At 37.4% G+C, this 15,143-nt stretch overlaps 1 protein-coding gene across 6 annotated transcripts in view; it reads right to left on the bottom strand.

Annotated features, from left to right (window-relative positions):
• Positions 1-5,063, bottom strand: part of LOC117983826 (KH domain-containing, RNA-binding, signal transduction-associated protein 2-like) — a 224,938-nt gene extending 219,875 nt beyond the window's left edge. For all 6 annotated transcript variants that reach the window (XR_011236947.1, XR_011236948.1, XM_069499793.1 and 3 more), the window contains exon 1: positions 4,913-5,063. The gene's annotated coding sequence lies outside the window, so the exon portion shown is untranslated. The remainder of the gene's footprint in view (positions 1-4,912) is intronic.
• Between the last annotated feature and the right edge of the window lie 10,080 nt (positions 5,064-15,143).

The raw sequence follows: 15,143 nt of genomic DNA, 5'->3' as shown, positions 1-15,143 counted from the left end.
GGAGGTTCAAGCCCTCAAAATGGAATACATAAAGCGAAATATATCTAAAATGTCGCAGTCACAATCGCGACGCGTGTGCGAACTGACTCCCTTGAAAAAAGACCCCGGATGGGCTTGAAACTAGTCGGGCTAGCGTCTACTAAGCACGTGAGTAAAGCCGGGACAGATATTATATATAATGGAAATCACTCACGATAGTTTAAACGCTAAAATTTCTAAAAGTTCACGCTTACTGCGCTCACGCTTTTATTTGATAGGCAAGTGTTCTATATTTGTTCTTTGAAAAGTACTTAAAAAGCATGAAATTTCGATATGGCTATGCTCATATTCGCTTTTCAAAAAGCACTAAATTTTTTCTGCACTAAAACAAAAATTTAAAAAAAATTGTACCTATAAGACAAGAGTTGTAAAAAAATCTTTGATAAAACCTTCCCCAAAATCAATTTCTGGCTACGGCCTTGATTGCTATGCAGCAATTGTTATTATTATTGCTTGGTAAGTTATCAATGTATTAATTTTATTGTTACTTAGCAATAAATGCTTATGCATTAGGTAACAATGCGATTAGGTACCTACTTAACGTTATTATTAAAAAGAACAAAGAGAAAAACGAAAAATATAGCCATGCTTAAAAACTTAAACAGCTTCTAAAATGTTATCAAAAACCATTGTAATGTTAATAAAAAACCATACAAATACAATTTATATTCTCATTCAGAAAATTGCTTCATAAATTCTCTTTTCTTTCTCTAAAAACGTTATAAATAAGAAACCTTAGATCCTGATATTTATCATGTCTGACATTAAAATCGGTAATCATCGCTAGATAGCCTCACGGTCTATTCAATACATTAGCTTTATAAATAACCGAAAAAGGCGCGGGCGAACAAAGCCAGAATTTCGGCATAGTCACGGCGATCCAATTACAAAATAGTTTGCCAGGCTTTTATATAAAAGAGCCACCCCCTTTCCCTCCCTAAACGCGGGCCGATACCGCATTAATATTTAGCCGATTGCGGAAATTGCCTAAAATGCGTTTGTCAGTTGTTTGCCAGTTTTTATCTGCTAACGCATTATCCTGTGCTACTTTTCTTTCGGTGAGTGCCTTTTAAACTTTTATTCATTAAAAAATCTCTCAACCACTTCGACGCAGTAGAGTTTTAAGTAGACGATACTTTGATTGAAATAAGTCTTTCAAGTAGATTATCTACCTTGTAATACATACTTACCTGCCAAGCTATAAGGTGCTCAGTGCTTTTCACGGTACCAACCAACAGTTTATTAGTTAGTTTTGACTTATCGTCATCCCATCGCCGGCTCACTACTGAGCACGGGTCTCCTCTCAGAATGAGAAGGGTTTGGCCATAGTCTATAACGCTGGTCAAGTGCGAATTGGCGGACTCCACACACCTTTGATTACATTATTGAGGAATCTCAGGCATGCAGGTTTTGTCACGATGTTTCCCTTCACCGTTAATGCAAGTGTTATTTGCTTATCCTGCGTAGTTGACTGCTGTTTGAGATTGAGATTGACAGCCGTGGTCTAAAATCAGTCAACATCGTTATTAAGAGGAATAACCTTACTTAGTACGCTCCCCAGCATTTTCCATAGAAAAGTTTAATTCTCATTCAAATATTAACCAAACTCAATATCAATCAAACTCACCGGCTCAAACCAATTTAAAAGACAGTTTCCTAAATTGACTCTCTAGGGTATGCTATAGCATCCTTGCACGAGGTTACAGGCCAGCCTGCCAAGAACTCCCAAGGCACCTTGGTACTACCTCACGCACCGCTTCAAAAGATGTCAATTAATTTATTTCAAATGCCATCATTCAGCTACAAGGGTTTCCCATTAAAATGGCCCAAATTTTATGGTTCCAGTAAGCAACGCGCTTAGCAAGCAACCCTATTTTCTACTCCTCGTACACACTTTGACGTTTTCTGGACCGTGATTTAAGGTCACTAAGTTTTTTTTATGTCTTATAATCTCTTGAATGCATACGGATGAAGTCGAAGGCATCATTAATCTTACCAATACATCCAAAAGAACGACGTCGTATTGTCATGGTCTTTAATCTATGCGATCCATTGCGGGATAGAGGTCTCTACTCTCTTTTATGGACTTCCACACCCCACGATTTTACGCCACCTGAATCCCCTGGATTACGATTCCCTACGACTCGTTTGATTTATCATGTATCCGACACCTAGTCTGCACTTTTAGTGTCGGTAAGCTTTCGCGTCATTTCAGGTCTATCGGTTCTTCGAACTATGTGCCTCAACCATTGCCACTTCTGCAACCCATTGAGCTATTTCGGTTACTTTGCAAGTTTTAAACAATACGCACCCACTTCGATAACAGCTGTATATAATTGGACCGATTGGTCAGCTACCTTTAAAGATAAAGCGTTGAGTATAGTGACTCCCCGTCGAGGGTAAGAGACTTTGTGTAGGATTCCACGCGGAAAATCGTTCGTCCGACCAAAGAATTAATGAATTCAAATTAGTTGCAAATTCGGCCAGTCGCGTCGGTTTGAATCAAAATGGATAGCAAACTGTGAGTGACAATAATTTACCATTTAAATGAAATATAATTTTATTATACTAATTTATAGCCTACGTTCATTAGTTATTGGTATGGCCGTCGGATGGCCGGACACACTCACCTGACAGGATAGAGGCTTCCGTATTAGTAAGTTGTAGAGGATCGAGACTTGAGAGGTGTACCTTAGAGTGCCCTTCGGTAGTAAGCATATAGCAGTACTTAGTTACTTACCACCTAAGGCGGTGGTCCTGTCGTTTCTAATTAAGTTAAATATATTTTTTTTAGTTGAACCTAATATCACGGTTCCCTCGGAACCTACTTACTTGAATGTAATTTTGTTTAAGGCGCTATGCCTCCCAAAAGACATATTTCGGGTGTTCAAAGAATCAAGCTTTGGCCTCAAAAACTACAAATTTATTAATATTTTTTAATATTATAAAAATTAAAGATAAATTATTGAATTACGAGAGCCAAAACACGATTGGCCACAATTTGGCTCGATACAAAAAAATTGCGAAGTTTCCCCAAAATACGCTTTTTTTACACGGCCATTAGGAGAAAAACCAGTTTTATTCGATTGATATAAAACCGATTTCAATAAAATTTCGTGTTTACGTTCAACGTTTAATACACTAAGGGATAACGGTATTATTTTATGGTAACAAAGCACACAGAATTTTATACATACATACTTATTTAATAAAAGCGTGCAAGCGCTCGGGCGGTCCAGACGTTTCCATACATTTCGCCTTTGTGAACTCATTTCGCCAAACCACAAAAAATTCTTTTTTTTTTTCTAAAAAAGAATATTATTAGCCAAGTTAATTGCTGACTAATATTTCCTTTTCCCCTCTAATTAAGCGTAAAGCTTGTGCTTGGAGTAGGTACGACAATAGTGCAATGGGTGGAATTTGAACCGGCGACCTTTCGGTTTTCAGTCCGCTTCTTTAACCGTTGAGCTATCGAGGCTCTAAAATTGCGTCAATACTCAGCAAAGTGGACCCGGCAGTATAAAGATAAGTTTCCAGCATCCATCGGGGGAATGTGGCCACCATAGAGATAAGTGCCGTACATTTGGGAGAGCTCTTAGATCATAAGTGGGCTCAATATAGGTGTGATAAGATAGAATAAGTTGTTTGTGGGAACTCGTTCGTTTTGAACAAGATATCACAGAATGGAGATGGTTTGGATGGATCTATATTTTTTTTTACTTTCATCCATACTTAGGCACCCATATTTATCCGGTATAATCCGATTTTTCTTATCGCGAAGGTCCATTGATTCGTTGTTATGGTCCGGGTGACAAAGGCTTTTTTTTTTTATTCAGATACAAGTTAACCCTTGACTGCAATCTCACCTGATGGTAAGTAATGATGCAGTCTAAGATGATAGCGGGCTAACCTGGAAAGGGTATGACAGTTTTTATTAAACCCATAACCCTTTGGTTTCTACACGGTATCGTACCGGAACGCTAAATCGCTTGGCGGCACGGCATTGCCGGTAGGGTGGTAACTAGCCACGGCCGAAGCCTCTCACCAGACCAGACCAGAAATTTAGAAATTATAAAATTCCAAACCCCTGCCAGGAATCGAACCCGGGACCTCCACTATTAAGACCACAGCGCTCACCACTGCGCCAGGGAGGTCGTCGAATATTTTATATTTTATACAAAAAATGTACCTGACGGATGTAAAAATTTTTTGCTTTTGTATCGAGTGGGATGTCAAGTGATAAAGGAGAAAATTCTGAGATCATCATTAATATAAAATATAGTATTTATATAAATTGTTATAATATACCAAGCGTCATAAATACAATTTACTATATTTCAGCGTTTATTAAGAGGATCGCAGTCGGGTGCTAGTTTTGAACTTTATTTTGTTTAATTTTATGATAGGAGAGATCTAGATGTCTACGTGTCGTGGGTATGAGAGTCAATCTATTCTAACTCTTAGGTGGTGATCTGTGATAACCAAAGTCATTTACTTTCTACCAAAGATACTAAGTATATTATACTTAATTCGTAATAGGTACTTAGGTAAAGAATAAATTTTGACTTTCAGCATCTGAAGTACGTGAACGTAAAGAAACTTAGGATATTTTTCCTGTAGAATAATATTTCAAAAAGAATAACCGGCTTCGCTACCGGAAATCAACATTACCGAGCGATATCTCAAGACCCATGAATAACCGTGTAGTATTATTCTTTCACATTGAAGTTCAATCGATCCTTCCAAACAAGGCCCTTGGGTGAAATATAGGTAACAACCCTTCATAAGGAGGTATCAGTGAAAAAGGCCTTTTCAATTGCCCATATATTTTCTCGCATATTTCTAAACTTTTTTAAATTAAAGCCTTACTTACCTTTGATATTCTACGAAAATCTCGAATGTTCTCAATCTTGATAACAACAAGAAATAAGCACTTATTACCACAATAAGAATTCTTAACACACGATTTCGATTCGCGGTCGGAAAAGCGCTTTTCCTATAGCATCAGACGTCCAGCCAACCCGGGAGCTGAATGGATACTGGCAAGCTTTGAAAATGTGGAGGAATACTGTTCCTAATTAGAATTTTCCAGTAGAGCGCATGTGTATTAGAAAAGCGTGCAACTTTTAACTCTAAAGGTTTACAGTAAAGGTTTTTATTACGCTGCTAGAGTGTTACGCATAAGACGTTTTCACACCAAAAATGTTACGCAGCTACAATTCCGTAGTTCGGAAAATTCGAAACACCTATGGTAATTATTAATGGGGGTTTTAATCAACTATTTATGGTGTAAAGAGGTCTTTTCAACTTGAGACTGAGGTGAGGGATCGACGTGACCTTTTCAGGTTACGAATTGATGGAAAGTTTTGAAAGTCAGTTTTCAAGAGCTTTTCTTTGAATTTGAAATATGGAATTATTAACTATTTGGTTTTGAATCTTGCTATATTGATCTAGAGTTTAGTACCTAGTGAACGTTTATTATCTGACCAAAGGGTCTTAGGTAAAATTCTTAGTAAGCACTTTTGAGTTTTCATTTAAAATGTTTCTACATAATTATGTCCATTATAAACTTTGAAACCATTCAACTGATGTAACCCAAACTGGTTTCATTAGAAAGGCAACAAGACGAAGATGGTTTAACCTCATAAAACCGGCCAAGTGCGAGTCAGGCTTGCACAACGAGGGGTCCGTACTACAGTCGTATTTTTTCGACATTTTGCACGATAATTCAAAAACTATGATGCATTTAAATAAATAAAAATCTGTTTTGAAATGCACAGGTGAAGCCCTTTTATATGATACCCCACTTGATATAGTTATCTTAATTTGAAATGGAAAATACTAATTTTTAGTTCATGACCACAATTTAATTTTTTTTGTGTGATGTAACCACAAATTCACGATTTTCAGATTTTTCCCCTAATGTCTGCTATAAGACCTACCTACCTGCCAAATTTCATGATTCTAGGTCAACGGGAAATACCCTGTAGGTTTCTTCCGACAGACCGACAGACAGACAGAAAGGCAGACAACAAAGTGATCCTATAAGGGTTCCGTTTTTCCTTTTGAGGTACGGAACCCTAAAAACGTACAACGGACAGCTACGTCCAAGTGCGGAAAAGAAACTCATAAAGAGAAGAAGAGAGACGCACAACAGACGGAAACGTTTAAGTGCGGAAACCAGCCCAGAGCGAAGAAGAAGAGAGGGGTAGCCAATACCTTCAGGTCACTGGTTCGATTTTCTGAGCCAATATTTAAATTTTTGAGTTCACACACTCTTAACAATTTGTAATGCTATTCGGTAAAGGAAAACATCGCACAAGAAATAGCATTTCTAGAGAGGATATTTTCCATTACGTTATATTTAATAGATTAAATTGCAAAATACCTCACGCAGACTAGTTCTTTTTGCCGACCTTTTCGCAATATAATTTGCGCAAAAAAAAACAAAAAACGAGAAAGTCCTGAATTGAATTCCCGGTTGAGTTATTTCGCTCTTGCTACAAGTTCTACTTTGTAGATAACGAAAACTTGTAACACTATAGAGTAATTTTTTGAATATATAATCTTCTCGCGTCGATCCCTCAATTCTGAGAAATGATAAAGCTTGGGAATGAGTTGCTTAACGGCTTTGTGATAGTTCTAATAAGTTCATGATTAACGTAGCTAGTATTCTAAAAAAACATGTAAGACATGTAACATGTATGGATGAATTCTCTGCAAAACGTTCCAACCCACAAACCTCTAGTTTAAATATTAGATAGGTACTATGAAAGCCAGAACTACGGTTTACAGAACAGTAGAATCAGCCCCAAATCTAAACAATCAGTATCGTTCATTGAAGGTAGCAACTAACGAGATAAACAAGAATAACGCCAAAAGTGCTGGCGAAAGCTTTTTGGTTGCGCCTAATGAAGCTTACATAGCGGAACTAACGAGCTTTTTTCGGAAAGTTTCGGAATCCGATTCCAGGTGGAGTGGACTCCACCTTTCTGGACTGGACTGGAGTCCAGTTTATAAAAACCGGCCAAGTGCGAGTCAGACTCGCGCACTGAGGGTTCCGTACTACAGACGTATTTTATCGTCATTTTGCACGATAAATCAAAAACTATTACGCCTAAAAATAAATGAAAATCTGTTTTAGAATTTACAAGTGAAGCCCTTTCATATGATACCCCACTTGATATAGTTATCTTGCATCGAAAATTGAAAATACTAATTTTTAGTTATGACCACAATTAAATTTTTTTGTGTGATGTAACCACAAATTCACGGTTTTCAGATTTTTACCCTAATGTCTTCTATAAGACCTACCTACCTGCCAAATTTCATGATTCTAGGTCAACGGGAAGTACCCTGTAGGTTTCTTGACAGACCGACAGACAGACAGACAGACAGACAACAAAGTGATCCTATAAGGGTTCCGTTTTTCGGACGCGTCTTCAACATAAATATGAACGTGCTACAACGCCTACATATACGCATTACATAGTCTGAGAAACCACTCGTTTTATGATTTATTCTAGAGCGCAAAATAATAACCTTACGCCGCAACCATTGTATTTAATGGTACGGGTCTGTAGAGTGTAGACGCAGGTGTATTCAAATATTATTATGAATGCTCCTCATTCTAACGACAAGGTGTTAAATATAGGCTAGGAGTCCATATCTTTACTAGGCCTTTGAATGAAAAAATACACTATTTTGTGCCAGTAATTAAATGTGCGAATATTTAAATAACGTAATACATATAATTTATTTAGGTACATAAAGGCGTTCCGGGTGCGATAACCTTATACGCGAGGTTCTTCTGTGGATTTACAGCGGCGATGCGCTGTACTGCGCCGCTTTAGTGCGACATGCAGCATACGAAATGATTGACGTCTTGTGAGTTGTGCCACGCTATGCAGCGCTGCGCAGAGTGACTGTATGCGGTCAGGCATTTAGTAGTAGAGCGGGCGGTGCATACCTACTTATATAAATAAATAAATAATATCGTTTATTGTTTCGTTATTGCTAGTAGTAACTATGTACAATGTTTTTATCTAATATTATATCTAAACTAAAAACTAACAATATACAATAAGGTCGCAAACTCAGCATAGCCGAGCACCGCTCACACTGCTCAGCGCTGGTTTTCAGTTTGCGCCGTAATTTGCATTGATTAATAAAGATGCACCGCGCCCGTTGCGTTATCAAGATATTAAAATTGCATAAACTAAACCAAAAACAGTGACATATAAAAAGAGCGAAATCTAAAAGTAACAGTAAATAAAAAATTAAGTATAAATATAAATGTCCCTTCCCAGCTTGGCCTAGAGAATGAAGCACTTAATCATTTAAATACAACAGTGATATACAGCAATATCCTCTAGTGTAGGTACTTATAATTATCTTTTAAAAAACAAAAATATACATAGAATAATTTGCCTATCCTTAATAAAATTATTTATTGTAAATAAATTTGGCTGCCTCTATCTGTTCATTTAAGTAAAAGTTAGATATCGCATCCTGCACGTTGTATAAGTTTATTTTCACGGATTATAGCTTGTGTTGTGTAGCTAAGCTTGTAGTTCCTTGTATGTCATGGACCTAAAGTAACTAAACTATGGACATAAAGTAGGAATATTAAGTAACGCCTGCTTCTATCCAATATCCAGCTTCTATCAACAGCTCTGAGCTGAGTTTTAATTCGACCAAAACGATAAAATGTGGTTATAAAATACAACCTATTAATTTTATGCGTTGGCTCTCCGACTACTCGTAGCGTAGGCACATATTGTGACATGATTGGTGTGTAATGCGACTTATGAAACTTGAGATTTGTGCAAACACGTTTAATAAATGATTAAGCTAGGCTTCGGGCGTGGAGCTAAGATTTGATTTAATTTTGCCTCACGATCAAGACGGAGTTAGGTGACTAAATCCATTTGAATGAAAGTTCTACATAGTAGGTACTCATACAGTTAGGTACCGACTCTTCCTAACATACGATAATAAATTCAAAATTCTCCTATCTTCCTCTCCTAAAGTCCTTAAATGTGACCTCATAGCCTCAGCATAATAACCGGCGTAGGTATAATAGGTACTATTTTAGGCCACCCTAAAAATCTAAATATATTAAAGGAAAAGGACTGACTGACTGACTGACTGATCTATCAACGCCCAGCTCAAACTACTGGACAGATAGAGCTGAAATTTGGCATGCAGATAGCTATTATAACGTAGGCAACTGCTATGAAAGGATTTTTGAAAATTCAATCCCTAAGGGGGTGAAATAGGGGTTTGAAATTTGTGTAGTCCACGCGGATGAAGTCGCGAGCATAAGCTAGTAGGTAATAAACTTTGATAACATTGTTGTCACCATTATAATAAGCCCATCGCCGGCTCACTACTGAGCACGAGTCTCCTTTCAGAATGAGAAGGCCATAATGTACTTACCACGCTGGCCAACAGACAGACTTTACACAACTTTGAGAACATTATGGAGAACACTTAGGCATGCCGGTTTTTTCACGATGTTTTCCTTCACCGTTAAAGTCATTGCTTAAAACGCACAACTGAGAAGTCAGAATTGCCGGGATCGAACCCTGGATCTCCGCAGACCGACGTCTTAACCACTAGGCTATTACGCTTCATGAGGTTCTTCAATGCTAATTTTATAAACCAGCTTATTTTTAACTAGCTGACGCCTGCGACTTCGTCCGCGTGGATTTAGGTTTTTAACAATCCCGTGGGAAATCTTTGGATTTCCGGGATAAAAAGTAGCATATGTCACCCTCCAGATCTCTGAATATATCCATGCAAAAAATCATGTCATAGTATTTTAAATATAAATACTTATACTTATAAATAAATAAATTTGCGCTTTTCCATACATTTCGCCTTTGTGATCCCATTTCGCCTAGCTTTTAATGCTGTAAGTATGCGTCCAGCAGTTAACGCACACAGGCTGATGGATTGGATTGACATTATAAAGAAATGATAGATCTACTTCCTCTTTGCGAAACGGTTCGCATTGGTTTTATATAATTTCTGTTAAATTAAAAACCTGAGTGCCTCGGTAAAACCTGAAAGGATTCGCTGTAAGACTCAGACCGTCTCTGGAAACCAATCACTTTACGTGTTTTTTTTTCGCTTCGTAACTTTCTACGGAGACTCACATAATTTATATTGAAATTGAAGTTTCTCATTTGTACACCAGTACCCTTATTATAAATGCGAAAGTGTGTTTGTTTGTTGGTTTGTTGGTTTGTTGGTTTGTCCTTCAATCACGTCGCAACGGAGCTATGGATCGACGTGATTTTTTGCGTGGATATAGTTAAAGACCTTGAGAGTGACATAGGCTACTTTATACCGGAAAATCAAAGAAAAACCTAAGTTTTTTTTAAAACCGAAATCTACGCGGAAGAAGTCGCGGGCATCAACTAGTAGCTTAGTAAAACAAGAAGAAATCACCGTCTATATAGAACCAACCTAGATATAAATTGGAGATTCCTCAATTGTGAATTAAAGCGTTGTTACTTGTAACCACATCTCATTTTGAAAGCCAAACTCAAACATTACCTACAAAGATGCACACGGGAGCTAATCAAATATTTTACCATCCAGGTCAAACAGCGGAGTAGTTACAAGCCCCATTTATAATAAACGCCTCGAATTTATGGATGGTACAAGTTAGAAGTTTATGCGAATAATATTTCTAGGTATCTGAAAAATGATACAAAAAGTTAAAACCCTTCAAGGTAGTTAAGATATTCTTCACAGCTCAAATTACATAGGTAGAATACTTATTATACGACTTTTTGTAAGCAGGTGATTTAAGCGCCCTTTAAGGATTTTTTTTTTTGTATATTAGTTATTTATTAAATATACTATTTTATATATTATACATACTTGAAAACATTAAACTACAACTTTACATATGTACATTCAAAATATATGTGTACAGGGTGGAGAATTACACCCCCATGGAGACCAAACGGCTGGAGGTCAAGGCGATGGGTTGAGAAATCGGCGGACTATTCTAGCTGAGTCGTTCACTAAGAAATAATTTTTGAAAACTAAGGCGTTAAATAGGGGCTGAAAAGGTTGTATAGAAGTCTGTAGTTTTTCAAATTACATAATATATAAAAATATAAATTATCAAGTTCTATAAAAGCAAGTCGTACGTACTAAAAATGTACGTATTTCAGAATTTTTGGGAATTCCATGTCCTTAACGATTACCAAAAATTCCATTCAAACTATTCTGGTGTCAGTAAGTACATAAAATAACAGGGATCGGTTGCTCATAGCTTATGACTTGTACCACACCCCAGAGGTCTGTTGGGAACAAACAGCAACTCGGCGTGGCTCAATTAATATTGCATCAATTAATCACAACTTAGAAGTGACACCGAGCCGTGAGTTAGTGTACCCGCTAACGGTGTACCCGCCTCGTACCTACATGTTACAAATGAATGGATAGAGGGCGTGTGTGACTAAAGAAATCCATACTAATATTATAAATGCGAAAGTGTGTCCGTCTGTCTGTCTGTCTGTCTGCTAGCCTTTCACGGCCCATCCGTTCAACCGATTTTGACGAAATTTAGTATAACGATAGCTTGCATCCCCGGGAAGGACATAGGCTACTTTTTATCCCGAAAAATCAGAGTTCCCACGGGATTTTTAAAAACCTAAATCCACGCAGACGAAGTCGCGGGCGTCATCTAGTCTAGTTTCTAATAAGTTTGAGTGGTTTTACGTTATTTATTAGGCTGTGTGATGTGAGATCTACGCTTACCTGAGACTGGGATCAATGATTGTGTATGGTACGTGACAGGTCGGATATGGCAACCGGGGTGGGGACGCCCTGCACACCCGCACAGAGGCCGCACAAACCCAGTGCGGGATAGCGCGAGTGACCTACGAGTGTGCGGGGCGTCCCCCCACCTTATACCCCGATTGTCATGTCAACCTGTCGCGCACTATAAGTATCAAATTTTTTGTATGCCAAAGTGCGCTTACATCTCCAGCTTGAATATGAGATGCATCGTAACTTTACCGCAGGGGTGGGGCGGTGAAACTTCGCGATCGAAGCGTCTTCAATGCAAATCACTTTGAAACAGTTTACTGGTAAGCTGTTACTACATCAACGGTTCATCCCGACAGCATTGATATTATTGGTCCTGGCAGAATATGAGCTGGGACCATTTCATCCTGTGCCAAGTGGGTGCAAGAACTCATTTTAAATTAAATTAATTATTAAGTACTTTTTATTATCTACTAACTACTACAGTACTAACCATTAACTTTAAGTTTGTTTGTACCTTAGGCATAAGATGAATAAACAAGTTTTCTTACTTTCTTTCTTCTATTATTTATTTATTTTTGCTTACAATTTCTAGAACAGGTCAGAGAACACGTTGAGCTGTTCGGTACTGGTTATTGTCATTTAACATATAATAATAACTAGCTTATGCTCGCGACTTCGTCTGCATGGACTACGCATATAACCCCTGTTTATCCCCGTTAGGGGTTGAATTCTCAAAAATTCTTTCTTAGCGGACGTCTACGTCATTATAGCTATCTGCATGCCAAATTTCAGCACGATCCGTCCAGTAAGTAGTTTGGGCTGTGCGTTGATAGATCTGTCAGTCAGTCTGTCAGTCACCTTTTCCTTTTATATACTTATTTAGATAATTGTCAAACTTAAGACATACTTACTTGATATTATAAATGCGAAAGTGTGTCTGTCTGTCTGCTAACATTTCATGGTGGAAATTTGGTACAGAGATTCTTGCATCTGAAAGATGGACGTTGGCTATTTTTTATCTCGGAAAACTAAGGATTTAGGCTAGTTGCACTATTTATCTCACCTAGGGAGTCTCCATATCCCCTTTATCAACAATAATGAGTCAATAGTAGGTACCTATTAATTACTAGGAACATAATCCAACAAAACACACTTATAAATAAATAGAACAGAATATAGTCCAATCAAACCCTCAAAGCTTTATTACCGACCCCCGCCACCCACAGCGAAATAATTGGATGCACATTGTTTACACCCACGCGATCATTCCACTCCACACCACTGAATGTATTCGGTAACTATGTGGCATACATTTAAACCTGTGAAATAAAATAAATCTCGATACATTTAGTATCTGTCAATACAATTAAAGTTATTTTCTCGACCATTTTTAGATAAGACCGGTCCCGGTCCGGTACGTACCTAGTTCAAGTTAATTTATGGCCGATTATAAATGGTCAAATAAAATCAAAATTTTTATTTGTTGACAACTTTCACACTTGTTAGAAGTATGTTAGCAGTAGTAAAAACCTTTCTAATGATTTATTTTATTTTTATTTCACTTTGGTATCAAAAATCATTAATTTCAATACTTAATATAATTATTTATCTAAGCTGCAGACATTCTTCGCATGCTTTATATTAGATTCCTCATCCATACCTTGTATTTACTGAATATCTGTACTAAAATGAGCCTCACAAATAGAAACAGAATCCAACAAAACACACTTATAAATAAATAGAACAGAATATAGTCCAATCAAACCCTCAAAGCTTTATTACCGACTCCCGCCACCCACAGCGAAATAATTGGATGCACATTGTCTACACCCACGCGATCATTCCACTCCACACCACTGAATGTATTCGGTAACTATATGGCATAGGTACATTTAACCTGTGAACAGATAAAATAAATCTCGATACATTTAGTATCTGTTAATACAATTAAAGTTATTTTCTCGACCATTTTTATATAAGACCGGTCCGGTAGTAGTTCAGGTTAATTTATGGCCGATTCCATAATTCAAAGTTTCGTCTTTATTGTAATCCTAAATGGTTGCACAGCATAACCAGAGTTTAAAAAAGCACGCAAATTATTATAAATAACAATAAAAATAAATAATAGCCTAATAATTAATTATGCTGAATGAATGCTGGAAGGTTGTTCCAAATCTTAGCAGTTCGAATTAGAAATGAGGAGGCAAATCGCTTCGTACGCCGTGAAATTTCGACAACGTACGGGTGCAGACCTTGGCGATGCCTTGCGCTACGTCACTCGACATACCTATATGGCGTTTTGTCGGTCTCAACGACATAATGCTCTACAAATCTGCTATCTCCTTCTAAAGGTCGATGTACCTATTCTACGATTATGAAATTATCGTATTGGTGGGTTTCACATACTTCGCTATGCATCTTTGCTATTTGGTGGAAAGGCGGCCTTAATTTTAATTAAGAATTTTAATTTTGAATTTTAATTCAAATTTATCATATTCCGGAATGTTTACCTACAATTTTTTACACGAAAGTTGAAAGACACTTTTTAATTAGATTCGGGGAAAAGGCCCTAATTTAGAATTCAGATTTTAAATTAGGTCACATCTATTCAGTGACGTAGGTACTTACAATGAGTTGACGACTATGATGGAGTAGCAGACCCCGGAAATGAAACGCAATAAAACTAACAAATATTTTGAACTAAACATAATCCATATCCATACTAATATTATAAATGCGAAAGTGTGTTTGTCTGTCTGCTAGCTTTTCACGGCTCAACCGTTTAACCGATTTTGACTAAATTTGGTACAGAGATAGCTTGCATCCCGGGGAAGGACATAGGCTACTTTTTATCCCGGAAAATTAAAGAGTTCCCACAGGATTTTGAAAAACCTAAATTCACGCGAACGAAGTCGCGGGCATCATCTAGTTTATCTAGTTTATAATATATATGTATACAATATATGTACATACATAGTATACATATATACACTAGCGACCCGCCCTGCTTCGCACGGCTTCGTTATATTTATAACAATATTAAAAGACCATACGTATGAACCTTCCTCTCAATCACTCTATCTATTGGTGAAGCTCGCATTAAAATTCTTTGCGTAATTTAAAAGATCTAAGCGTACATCAGCAGGCGATGGAGAGAGCTATTCTTGGAGTTTCTCTACGTGATCAAATCAGAAATGAGCAGATCCGTAGGAGAACTAGAGTAACCGACATAGCTCAACGGGTTGCGAAGCTGAAGTGGCAATGGGTAGGGCACATAGTTCGTAAAACCGATAGACGTTGGGGCCCCA

This window comes from Maniola hyperantus, chromosome 7 (assembly GCF_902806685.2).
Source record: "Maniola hyperantus chromosome 7, iAphHyp1.2, whole genome shotgun sequence".
Lineage (NCBI taxonomy): Eukaryota > Metazoa > Arthropoda > Insecta > Lepidoptera > Nymphalidae > Maniola > Maniola hyperantus.
This window is presented reverse-complemented; position numbering and strand designations above follow the sequence as displayed.